The sequence below is a fragment of the Ruditapes philippinarum genome, unplaced genomic scaffold (genome assembly GCF_026571515.1).
Source record: "Ruditapes philippinarum isolate M1 unplaced genomic scaffold, ASM2657151v2 ctg305_1_1_1_1, whole genome shotgun sequence".
NCBI classification, from domain to species: Eukaryota; Metazoa; Mollusca; class Bivalvia; order Venerida; family Veneridae; genus Ruditapes; species Ruditapes philippinarum.
This window is the reverse complement of record NW_026866294.1, coordinates 248,775-260,846: the sequence shown is the minus strand read 5'-3', so window position 1 is coordinate 260,846 and position 12,072 is coordinate 248,775.

Sequence of the window (12,072 nt, the reverse complement as noted above, 5' to 3'; positions counted from 1 at the left end):
CTGCATACTAAAATTTCCGCAGTTATTTTCCTACGTTGTAAGAGTGTATGGCAACATTTGGTATATAGGGATCAGTTAACAGGAATATTAACATCTTTTCATCTTCTGCCAGATTATGAAAAGTATGGATAATTGAATTGTTAAAGGTCATATCAATCATTGCTCCTCTTATTTCACAATACAATGAGCAATTTAGTTCAACATGAAGCTCGTCGTCTGTTGTATTCTTACACCACAAAAATGTTCTTCCCTGATCCGGTAACCGTTCGTTCTACCCGTTTCAATGCGTGTCTTAGGTTAACATTTGCAATCGCTGAGTTATGCTTTCTATCCATAGTCTTCACGTGAAAAAAACTTGTCTTAATAGCTTTTTATCTCTTCATTTATTTCCCCTATAACCCCTTATACAATTGAGCCTATCAACGGATGCTAACAAATGATCTTTAAAAAATAGCAATATTTAATGGAAATAGAAGTTGTCGCGCACACAAAATACGCAAAGCAGAGCGCCTGCTAGCCAACCAATAAGAGATACTATCCCGTATCGCCGCCAGTGTTATTGTGGTGAAACATTAAATTACTATGAACTTTTGATCTTCCTGCCCTAACCACACATTTCAATTAACCACCAATTTATAGCCTTGACACCTGTGTCGCCTAGACTTCCGTATAAGGATTTGGGTCCTAGATTGTCTCAAAGGTAGGTCATCGTATATCTTGAAACAGGGGAGGACAGATCAAATGAACTTCCAACCGTAACAAAACACAAATGGACATGTATATACCTTTATTGTAGTACTGTATAATATAATGATTTAATTAATAAGGTTATATAAACCAAACGTACACAGCGAAATGTAATCTTTTTCAAAATATATTGTGACCGTAATAGTCACGGTATGGTCACACACATGTGCGTCCTAGAAAAATCATCTGAATAAGGAGTCATGATGAGAAATCGATTTACAATCTCACGGCATAATGCTTAAATTGAGAGTATTAATTTTATATATTGAGGTATAGCGATGAGATAGGGAAAAAAATCTATACCTGTGACATGCATTTTTTTTACCGCGAAGTAGCATTTAGACTACAATTTGACCCTACGTATTGAGGTCATGGGAATATCAATGTGTGACAGACTCACGTGGTGCTTTTGCAATAACTCCCCTAAAATGTGGGTAGTACAAGGCTATCGCAACAAAGGCCTTCTTAAATACGAATACATGTATATGACTTACACAATAGCATCAATAATATAGTCAATGCAAGATCGTTCAGCACGACATTATACGTGCTTGTTGTAATTTAGTTCTTTCTTTTCAGCTATTTTCGTGTTGGGTGGTTCCAAATCTGTGATATGCAGGCTTCATAACATCTGATCCCCTTTCAAAATTCCATTTTATTTAGTTACGCCCATTGTTTTCTCGTTTAGGGCACACGCAATTTTTTACTTGGGGACGATATGCCGCTTTTCATGGAATGGCACTAACGTGTCAAATTGAGGGTTTTGTGATAACCGCCATATGAACATATCTGCGGATGTTTTAAATTTCCAAATTGTACCAGTGCATGTTAAATGTTGAATTCTGCTTAAGCCGGTGCTAGGGGGCGTGGACGGTAGTTTGCATTTGACAGTACCTTCCACGAACAGGCTCAATCAAACCGAGCCTGCAACATTTTCAATTTTGCCGTGTTTGGCTTTCTTTAGTGATTCTTAATTTCTCTATTTTTTCACCGCCCTCTCCAATTATTTTTCTGGAATGTGAAAATGTGTTATGTTATGCGAAGCGGGCCCGGGCTTTGGCTTGCCCGGCTATAGACTACACGTGTCTATTTAAAAGAAAATTCAAATAAAAAACAATTAAAAAAATATAGAATTCTATACCTATCAATGAAATTTTCAGTGTCAGTTCTAGTTAGGCGCCGCCATTTACAATGTAACTCAATGATAAAAGGCGGTGTATTCCGATAACGGAACAAATCTCAACTTTTCGGATTAATAATAATCGTCGAGTGTTCCGAGTGAAAACGGAAGTTGGTAAATATAATACCGAATGACACCTTTAAAACGGAAAAATAAAAGGATTTTTTTACCGACTTCCCCGTTCATAGGCTTTGCCTAATTTCATATTATAGACTTAACGTATATATGCTTAAAATATGGTTCACTTGTCTGAATCATCATCATAATAACATCATCATCTCCTTCTTCTTCTTCTTCTTCTTCTCATCATCATCATAATCATCATTATCATCATCATCATTATCATCATCATTATTATTTAAATCTTTCATGTGATGAAGCTCTCCAGCTAGCTTCAGGAAGAGAAGTCGGTGGTTCTTCTAAGGTGTTAGGCGTCCATGTCTAAAACAATACTCGTAGGGAAACCTAAAGCTGCTGCTGTTGCTTTTGTTGTTGTTATTGTTGTTGTTGTTGTGGTATTTACTTTTGTTTTGCAGAAATCGAAGACCCATACCGTTAGATTGGTCAGATATTTAATTCAAATTCAAAGTTTACTTCAGCCATGACTTTGTAATGAAGTGTAATACAATATATTATGTATAAGTTGCTTAAATCGTGCGCAAAAAAAATAGGTATCATCTAACATTAGATCCTTTCTAAATTTAGCTCATCTTTTAAGTAGCCTGAAGAATTAACCACTTTTCAAATTTTTCATTTGATGTTTGTCATTTCCGTATTTAAATTCGTTTCGTGGATAACCGAAACGGAAAATAACTTAACAAATTTGAACGAACGCAGTTGTATTTTTCTGTGCAATAATTTTCAATTTTAGGCCCATCTCAATATTTTAGAAACCCAAGATGTTGTTTACTACAGAGAATAACAACAACGTGAACGCAATGATACTGCTTCTCTATCATGTCACAGAGAGGATGCGGTTACACAAATAGGTTTATCAATATTGGTTATATCAGAAGATTGAAATATAATTTCACTGAGTGAACACCAGATGCAATATTTTCACGAGTGGCGTAGCCACGAGTGAAAATATAATAGCTGGTGTTCACGAATGAAATAAATTTCTATCTTATATGTAAAACAAATAAATTTTCTTTTTATTTCATGCTTTTTAAATGATTTTAAGTATTTTTTACTGATTTTGCCGCGTAACGTTGCGCATTCTCCTTTGTGACGTCATCAATTCATGACGTCACATCATCGATTTTGAAATATAGCTCTGTTAAATTTTTCTAATTTTGTTACATTTTTAACATGATGTATAGTGACATAGACTTTCTTTTCTAAAGAAGCAAAATTTACGTATGACGGAATTTATTTCTGCCTGTTATTCCATTTAGTTAAATGTTCTTTTCATCCGCATTTAGATATAGTCCGGCTACAGCGAAAATTATATTTTATAAATTTCACTAGTGGTTTATCAGAATTTATTTTATGCTTTTCAGTGGATTACTGATTTATCCGTGAAAATTATATTTGATAATTTCACAGTGAAAATTATCAAAATATAATTTCACACTTTTCAATGACGAAACTACTTTTTTAAGATTTTCCCCATGTTGTACCTCAATTTTATTTTTGCTGACTATTCCGTCAATATCAGGCTGTTTAAAGAAAAGCAAAGCTGAAATTGATAAAAGTAATAAAAAGAAGAAAACTTACAGTAAGTTACTTCTATTCATTAAAATTACCAATCACCAAATATCGTCTCTTTAATTTTTTGTTTCATTTTACAGTCTGAAAAATACATTCCTTCCACATGCAAAACTGCTCTTGATGACATTTGGGAATATTTAAGTATCCTACGAGCAAAAACTGCAGTATGCTTTATGAAAACTTGAAAAGCAATGGCAGCTTTCAGTCGAAGAATATGTAAAACAACCCAGCGTTCGTAAGGCTTCCAAGTTTTCCAATTTCCTATCCACTTTTTTGAATGTTTACACATCTGTCAACACTTATTTATTGTCTGTTACAATCCTCATATAAGTTTTCTTTCTTTTAAAAAGGTGTATGACTAACAAATCCAAATGATATCCCTCTGAATCAAACACAATTATTTTCCTCCAGTGAAATACACAACTTTAAAAATGGCGGCCGCTTACATTTAACATAGCCAGGTCTAATATAAATTCGCAGTCAGTAACAGAAATATGGATGGATGGTTGGACTTTTTCTCCTACTAGAATTGTTTGTTTTTATTATTTAAACATGCGATCAGACATATTTTTTTAATAAAATGAATACTATCACCACCATTTAACGTTGATTGTGGAACTTATTTTTCAGCCCATGACTTCTTGTATTTAATGAGAAATTCGACTTTTTTGAGGCTCTAAATGGGGAAACAGATTTTAATATTAACGTAAATATTAAGGAAATTTCGTTTTAACTTGTTTTTAAGCATAAAATAAAAAGAAAATTTGTTTGTTTGTTGTGTAAGATGTAATTTTATTTCATCTCGTGAACTTTAAAAACAGTATTCTCACTCGTGGCTACGCCACTCGTGAGAATACTGTTTTTAAAGCCCACTCGATGAAATAAAATTTCATCTTACACACAAACAAACAAATATCCTCTATATAATCATCTGATATATTACAATAAAATAACTGGAAAGCATGAAATAAATGTTTTTATTTGTACACATTTTTGCTTTCAAATGAGACTAATTATTCTTCTGGACATGAATTAGAAATAAATGGCCCCTATCTCTGGTACTATGTATATGTGGGCATTTATTACCACATTCTTTCGCTTCATTTTGTAAATGATACAAGAATTCATAGCGAGCTTGACGAAAATATTCCTAGCCTGTTTTGATCAATTATATTTATTGAATAACGCCCAAATAATGCTGCCACATTAGTCAAAGTAGCTTAATATTGAAGAAAAAATATATTTCATTAAATAAATCATACAAATAATTTTATCTTAAAGGTCAACTTGATTAAAATCACGCTAAATAACGCTCCGCTTTAAATACGAAATCATTTCTGAGCCAATCATCGGCGAGCTTTCATAATTTTGAAAGCGATGTGATTTCTTTAATTTTCTTATAACAGGGCCAATACTGAGTAAGCAATTTTTACGATTTCGAGGACAAGCATTGCGTTGTCCGTATAGCCGACAGGTAAACTGGCAAAACAATCTTGCCCATTAAAATTGACTCTATTATTAAAAGTTCTTTTTTTTTAAATTACTTCAAACATTTTTCTCAACAAAAATCAACAATTTGCTTAAGCACAGATAACGGTACTTTGATACTTCTAATACCTATATAAAAACTATAAATTTTTTTTATAGTTTGATTGCATGGCTTTCTTTGGAAATCCGAATTAGTCATCAGCTTTAGTCAGATTGTCTTAAAGGTCAACATCTAATGTTTTCTAAAAAAAAAAAAACAGGGCCATCTACACTATGCACGCGAATGACACATGCTAAATATTAAGCTAACGTTTACGAGGATTCAGACAAATTAATGAGTCAAAATATCTAAACAAAATGACAGATGTACACAAATACATATTTCCATTTATTTTAAAGAGGACTGATAGGAACTGGTGCATGTCAAATATCTCACATAACACATAAACACTAGTGAAGAACGTACAGAAAATTAACTTAAACATTTCTGCAAGTAATTGCAGATCCAGTTTTATATTTCTGACATAATTTAAGTCGATAATTTATAATGATGATGAATAACTCTTTTCTTGATCTTGTTATTTTTTATACTTTGTTTAAGTACATTTGTTTCTTTTAAGTAATTTTATGCAATCTTTGTTAGATATGTCATAAGATTTGCTCATACTTGTCAGCAATACTTCTCGGCTAACTGTAACACTTTACACCACACAATATCTGAATGACTATAAATTGTATGTATACAAAAATATGTTATGTTATGTTTGTTATGTAATGCTATGTTATGTTATGTTATGTTATTTCGGTCTAACCTACTCTAAGAGATTAAACATGTAAACAAATAACATTTTTATACACTGTAAGTACTGTAAGTATACAAAGATTTCACTCTCTGATTTTGTTTCCATCTAAAACCACATGGTAGAACTATTTTCAATCCGTATTAAATATGAGATTATTATGAATAAACGTCGAGAAGTTTTGATTGAGAAGAACGCTTGTTTGAACTATTTGACTCGTATGCAACTGAATTGCAATTATAAAAGGCAATAGACATAAAACAAATAGATAAAAATATCAAAATATTCAAAGTGTTATCTAAACAATTCAGATAACAAACAGGAAATCGCTCTAATGCATTTTATTAATGGCATTCATTTTACAAAATAACAAAGCGACATATTTCTTCACAACAATGTGGTAATTACTTGGCTTAGCCATATACAGGTGTAGCAAAATTATATTAATCACGAGATTCCAAATGAAACAAGAAATGTCTGAGGAGCATATATCCCTCCTAACGACAACCAATCAGTTATGTTACCAACGACAATATCAGAACAAAACATTTCTTTATCAAAGACAAGTTATATATAGATTATCTAATTTATGCAACCAACATATGAGTATTCTTTGAAACTATAATATATTTAACCTGATCAACAATCAAATCAGTAGACTGTACGCCATCTATCTGTGATTATTTATCGTTTTGGTTAAGGTTACTATAGCAACCGTGTCCTTGACCTCGTAAGTCATCTCCAGGTCATGATCAACATGAAGATTATAGGCCGTATCGTTTCTTAGTTCGTCAAGACTTTATTGATCTAGTCAAAGGGACAAGTTTTCTCAATCAACATTAAGTGTTCTCAGTTATTGAACGGACAAGTTTTGCATGGTCAAGGTCACAGTCAACTTGACCTACTGATCTGTAGATCAATAGGGATCGTTTACAGGTCATGAATAAAATCTCCAATAAATATGAAGACTGTAAAAAACGGAATCCCTAAAGAACGCCCGAAATTGCAAAATACAAAAGGGTGCGGGCTCGGTTTTATTGAGCCTGTTCATGGACGGAAGTGGTAAATGAAAGCTACCATGTACTTTCTATAGCACCGGCTTCCGCAGAATTCGACATTTAACATAAAATGGTGACATTTTGAAATAAAGAAACATCCGCAGATCTGTTAATACAGGAATACTCATGGGAATTTCAATGTGTCAAAACAAGGTCGACAAAACCTTGAAATGAAAATGCAATGGACGAAAAATGGAATGTTTGTAAGAGAGAGTCAGAGGTTATGAAGCCTATATATCACGGACAAGCTCAAGCTGTTTAAAAGCAGGCAATATATAATAATAATAATAATAATAATAATAATAACAATAACAATAATAATAATAACAATAATAACAATTATAGTAATAATAATAATCATAATAACAATAAGGGTGATTAAATAGTATTCAAGTATGAATACTTGAAACTTATTGATGGCTTAATCTTTTCTCTTTTTTTGTGGATACGCCAAGAAAAAATATATGCTACATCAAATAGTATTACATCTACCGATCTGTGGTCGAATTAAAAAAGTATGGGACGCTGTTTTAGTAAAGAAAAGTCTGTTTTCAAAACGAGGGTAAAGCAAATGGGCTTGTTTTACCGCTTTCCTAGAAACTGCTTCAAAGTTCTAGGATCTAATATCAAAATAAACTCATTAAGCTTTCTTGGTAATAACATTTATTCCCGAAATAACACCTAGACATGTAACAAATACATTGAACTGCAGAAGTATGTCGGGAAAATAGAAAACTGAATCAAAACCGGTCGGCGATAAATGTTTTGAACTTTTTATATACAATGCTTCCTCGAAAGTGATCGATACAATTGCGATATTTGAGGTTTTATTTACGAACTGTTGAACCTGAAACAGCACGGAACTCAATAAGGGACATCGTCTATAAATGAAATTTTCAGAAACTCTCAACTCTCGAAAGTACGTTCAGGAAAACGTTTTCACTGTTAATGAACTTTATAAAAATTGAAATTACTAAATAACATCAACATTTTAAGGTAACGTGCAACTTTAACTGATAAAGAAAAATCCACACACTTGTGCTCCTCAATTATTTTATTAGATCAGCAACGATATCCAACTTAGTGCCAGGGAAGAAAAGTAAGCGGCCTTAACTATGGCCGCTTAACAATGGCAGATTCACAACTTGATCAATGCCTAACTTTCACTGCAACTCAAAAATGCCAAGAACGTATACCTCTCCTGGAGAACGCTTATCGGTTCTACGGTTTTCCTTTGTGCGATTGTCTCCCTTTGTTTTGAGTTGTTCTCGATCAATTAACAATTTCAGTAATCTTAAATGTGATAATATATTTTTCCAGTGGTGAATGAAAAAAAAGACTGTCATGACCAAATAAATCTCTCTCTTTTGTCTGTTTCTTTCTATAAACAACAATATAAATATAATAATGTTCATGTATAATTAAGATTTAATAATAAAAATTCCTAAACTGCCTGTCTACTTTATTGACGGTCTTTTTTTTTTAATTGAATAAACATTAATAGCTTGACCACCCAAAAAATAAGTATATTCACATTTTATTCTTTTTTCTTTTAAAAAGTAATTTTGGGAATTTAAAACAAAAAATTTTTTTTTAAACCCATTTGAAGGAATATTTTTAATTCCCATTTTTCAAGACAGGGAAAAGCCCTTGGTTTCATAATCTAGATACCTGTACATTTCCCCTTAGCACAGTCACTTCATTTCATAAACCCCAATAAAAATAAAAACTTTCTTTCGTAATTTTTTTGTTTTTTCCTCCCACTTCAAACCCCAACTTCCCCGCCAAAAACTTTGAAAAAAAACCCCGCGATCTTTCCCCGGAAAACCCCGGAACACCCCATTTCCCAGGGGGCCGACATCGATTGGGAACCCCCCTTTAAAAAAAAGGGTTCTGGTCATTTGATGTAAAACATGAAAAAAACAAAAAAAGAACGGGTCTGCTTAAAGGGGGCGGAACTTTTTGGTTTGCGCCCCCCCCCAACCCCCTCCCCTTTTTTAACAGGACATCAAACCACCCTTTACATTTTTTTTTCCAACAATCATTTTCTTTTCCCCGGGGATGGAGGGCCTTTTTGGGAAAAATTCTCATAGAAAAAAGGAACCATACACCCCTTGAAAATGCCGGGGAAAATTTGGACGGGATTATGCCCCAAATATAACAGCCCCTTTAAAACTGAAACTAGCTTTTTTGGTTTATAACAAACTTTTTGCGGGGAAAAGGTTGGGATAGCGTTTGAATTAACGGTGTTTCAAAAACCCCTCCAACTAAAAAATTAAATTTCTTTTTTTGCGGGGCTTTCGGGAAAAAAACCCTTTTTTAATTTTACTATTTTGTTGAAAAATTTTCATCGAAAAAACCCTAATTTTCCCTCTTCGACTTTTTCAATTTTCGCCACCCAAAACGCAAAACCTTGTCGGAAACCCTTTTTTTTTTTTAAATAAAAGCCCCTTTAATTTTTTTGCCTGTTACATTTTGGAAAATTTCGCAAGACTATTTGGGGACTTTTAATTTGTTTTTTTTAAACCCTTTCATCCCCAAACCCTTCCTTTTTTTTATTTTTTTAGCCCAAACTCCTAAATAGGAAAAACCCCCAATTTTCTTTGGCATCCTGCATGAAATTTTCAAAAACGGTTTTTCCCTTCTTTTAGTTTTTAAAAAAAAAATTTCTTCATAAAACCCCTTTAACATAAAAAATCAAAACTGCGTGCCCTATTGTAAATTTTTCATTAAAAAAATTCAAACCCAAATCATTTTTTAAATTTTTATAATTTTATAGGGCAAAAGATTTTAAATTAAATTTTGCAGAGGAAATTTTTTGTGCTTTTTCTAAAGTTTTTGTGAAAGAAAAAAATTTAATAGGGTTTCCCATGCACTTAGAGGAGACGGGGCGCTTTTAAACTTTTGGCACAAATTTTCGGCAGAGCGGGAGTTTTAAATTTAAAAAGCATAAATCTTTGTTAATTTTGTCAGGGGGGAAAAAAAAAAAAATTGCACAAAAATTCGATGAAAGGGATCGGGGCCGGGTACATTTGGGGATTTTAAAAGCTGGAGCCTCTTCAACGGTGAGTGGCGGTTTCATAAAAATTTTTTTTTAAAATACGAAAAGTATTTTTAAAAAGAAAATTTAAAATTTTTTAATTTTCAAAAATTTCATTCCCCAAAAATAAAATAAAAGTGGGGAATTATTTTTATTATTTTTTTTTAAATATATAACGAAAATTCCGGGGGGTGATCTTTTAAATTTTTTGGCCCAGTGTTATTTTATTATATAAAGGTTGTTATTAAATTTCGCAACTTTTATTTCAATAAAACATTTATCGTAAATTCGGAACACCCAACTTTTCCTTCCATGAATCTTTTTTTGAACGCTTTTAAAAACGAAACTTTTTTTTATACAAAGCTGAACAGAAAAATCCCCATCTTTTTTAGTGGATAAAATTTTTTTAATTTTTCCCTTCCCATAAATTTTAAATTTTTTTTTCCCAAAACAGACTTCACAAGAAGGAAAAAAAAGAAGCAAACAGACGAAATTTTTTGGGAAATAAATTAGAAAAAAAAAAAATTTTGGGGAAAACCAAAAAAAAAAATGAAATGAAAAAAAAGAAAAAACCCACAAAAAAAAAAACCAGCAATACTTTACCCTTTAAAAGCCCCAATTTTTAATTTTTAACAAAATTTAAACATTTTCAAAAAAAAAAACAAAAAAAATTTAAAAAAATTAAAAACCCAAAAAATCTCCGAAAAAATTTTTCTAAAAACCCCCGGCTCAACCCCGCCCCAAAACACACGTGAAAACCTTTTCATAATTAGTTCTTTCAGCTTTTTCAAAACCTTCGTGGATAAATCAAAAATCCCCCTGAAAAAAAAAAATTTTAAAAGGGTTTTAAAAAATGTTAAACTTTGGCTCAGTTTTTAAAAAAAAAAAAACCCCCATAAAACTTACTTAATTTTTGCTTTATTTTAAAAAAATCCCGGTTGATAACAGAACTTTTAAAGGAAAACCCAATTTAGGGTTTTAATTTTTTCTTTTGGGGGGTTTTTGGGGCCCTCCTATAATTTTTTAAGGGAAATTTTTTTTTTCCTTTTAACCAAAACCCGGGGGACAAATTTTTGCCCAGCCCCAGTAAAGTCATTCTCGGCTTCTATACTTTTAACAGCCGGTAGCTTATTTTTTTTTAAAATTCATTTAAATTAAAAGGGAGCTTTTTTTTAATTTAAACCCGGGCCAAAATAATTTTACAAATTTCATTAATTTAAAATTAAAAAAAAACTTTTATTTGGGTCAAATTTTTTTTTTAATTTTAACCCTTAACTGGGCAAAAGGGTTTTAACAATTTGCCCGGGCCAAACATTACAAAAGGGGGGCTAAGGGTCACTTAAAAAACCCGGGCTTTAGAACCAAAAGAACACCTATTTTTTGGGAAAAATTAATTTAAGCAAAAATGGGGGTTAAGACCGTTTTTTCCCAAAGTCTATAAAAAAATTTGTTTTTGTTTTTTTTTAAAAAAACAGAAAAAAATTTAGCGACCCTTTTTGTATTTTTAAAAATAAACCAATGCGAAATCAAATTAAAAGGGTTTCCACCCGAAAATTGCTTACCCCTTAATATAGGCCCAATTTTGATCCCTTTGGTAAAAGGGGGAAAAGCGGGGGTTTTTTTGGACCTTTGGGAAATTTTTGTGGGGACAACAAAATTCATAAAGATGGGGACGCCGGGGCCTTGTTAAAGGGCGAAAAATTTAGACTTTTTTTGGGTTTCCCCAAATTGATACAAAAGTTTGTCTTATTTTTTGTTTCCAAATTGTTATTTGGGCTAATTTTTCTTTTTTTTATAAGAACTAAAAAAAAACGAAAAATTCCCCGTCTCAGAAGTTACAAATTTTTTAAATAAAAATTTTGGGGAAACAATTACCCCCAAAGATGGGGAATTTAAAATTTTAACAAAAAAAATTGGGGAAAAGTTTTTAAAGGGGCAACGAAAAATTTTAATGCAAAATTAAACCATACTTATAAAAAGTAAAAAAAACCCAAATTAGTGGGGCGGGAAACGGTTTTCCAAAATTTAGGTTTCAAGCCCTAATCC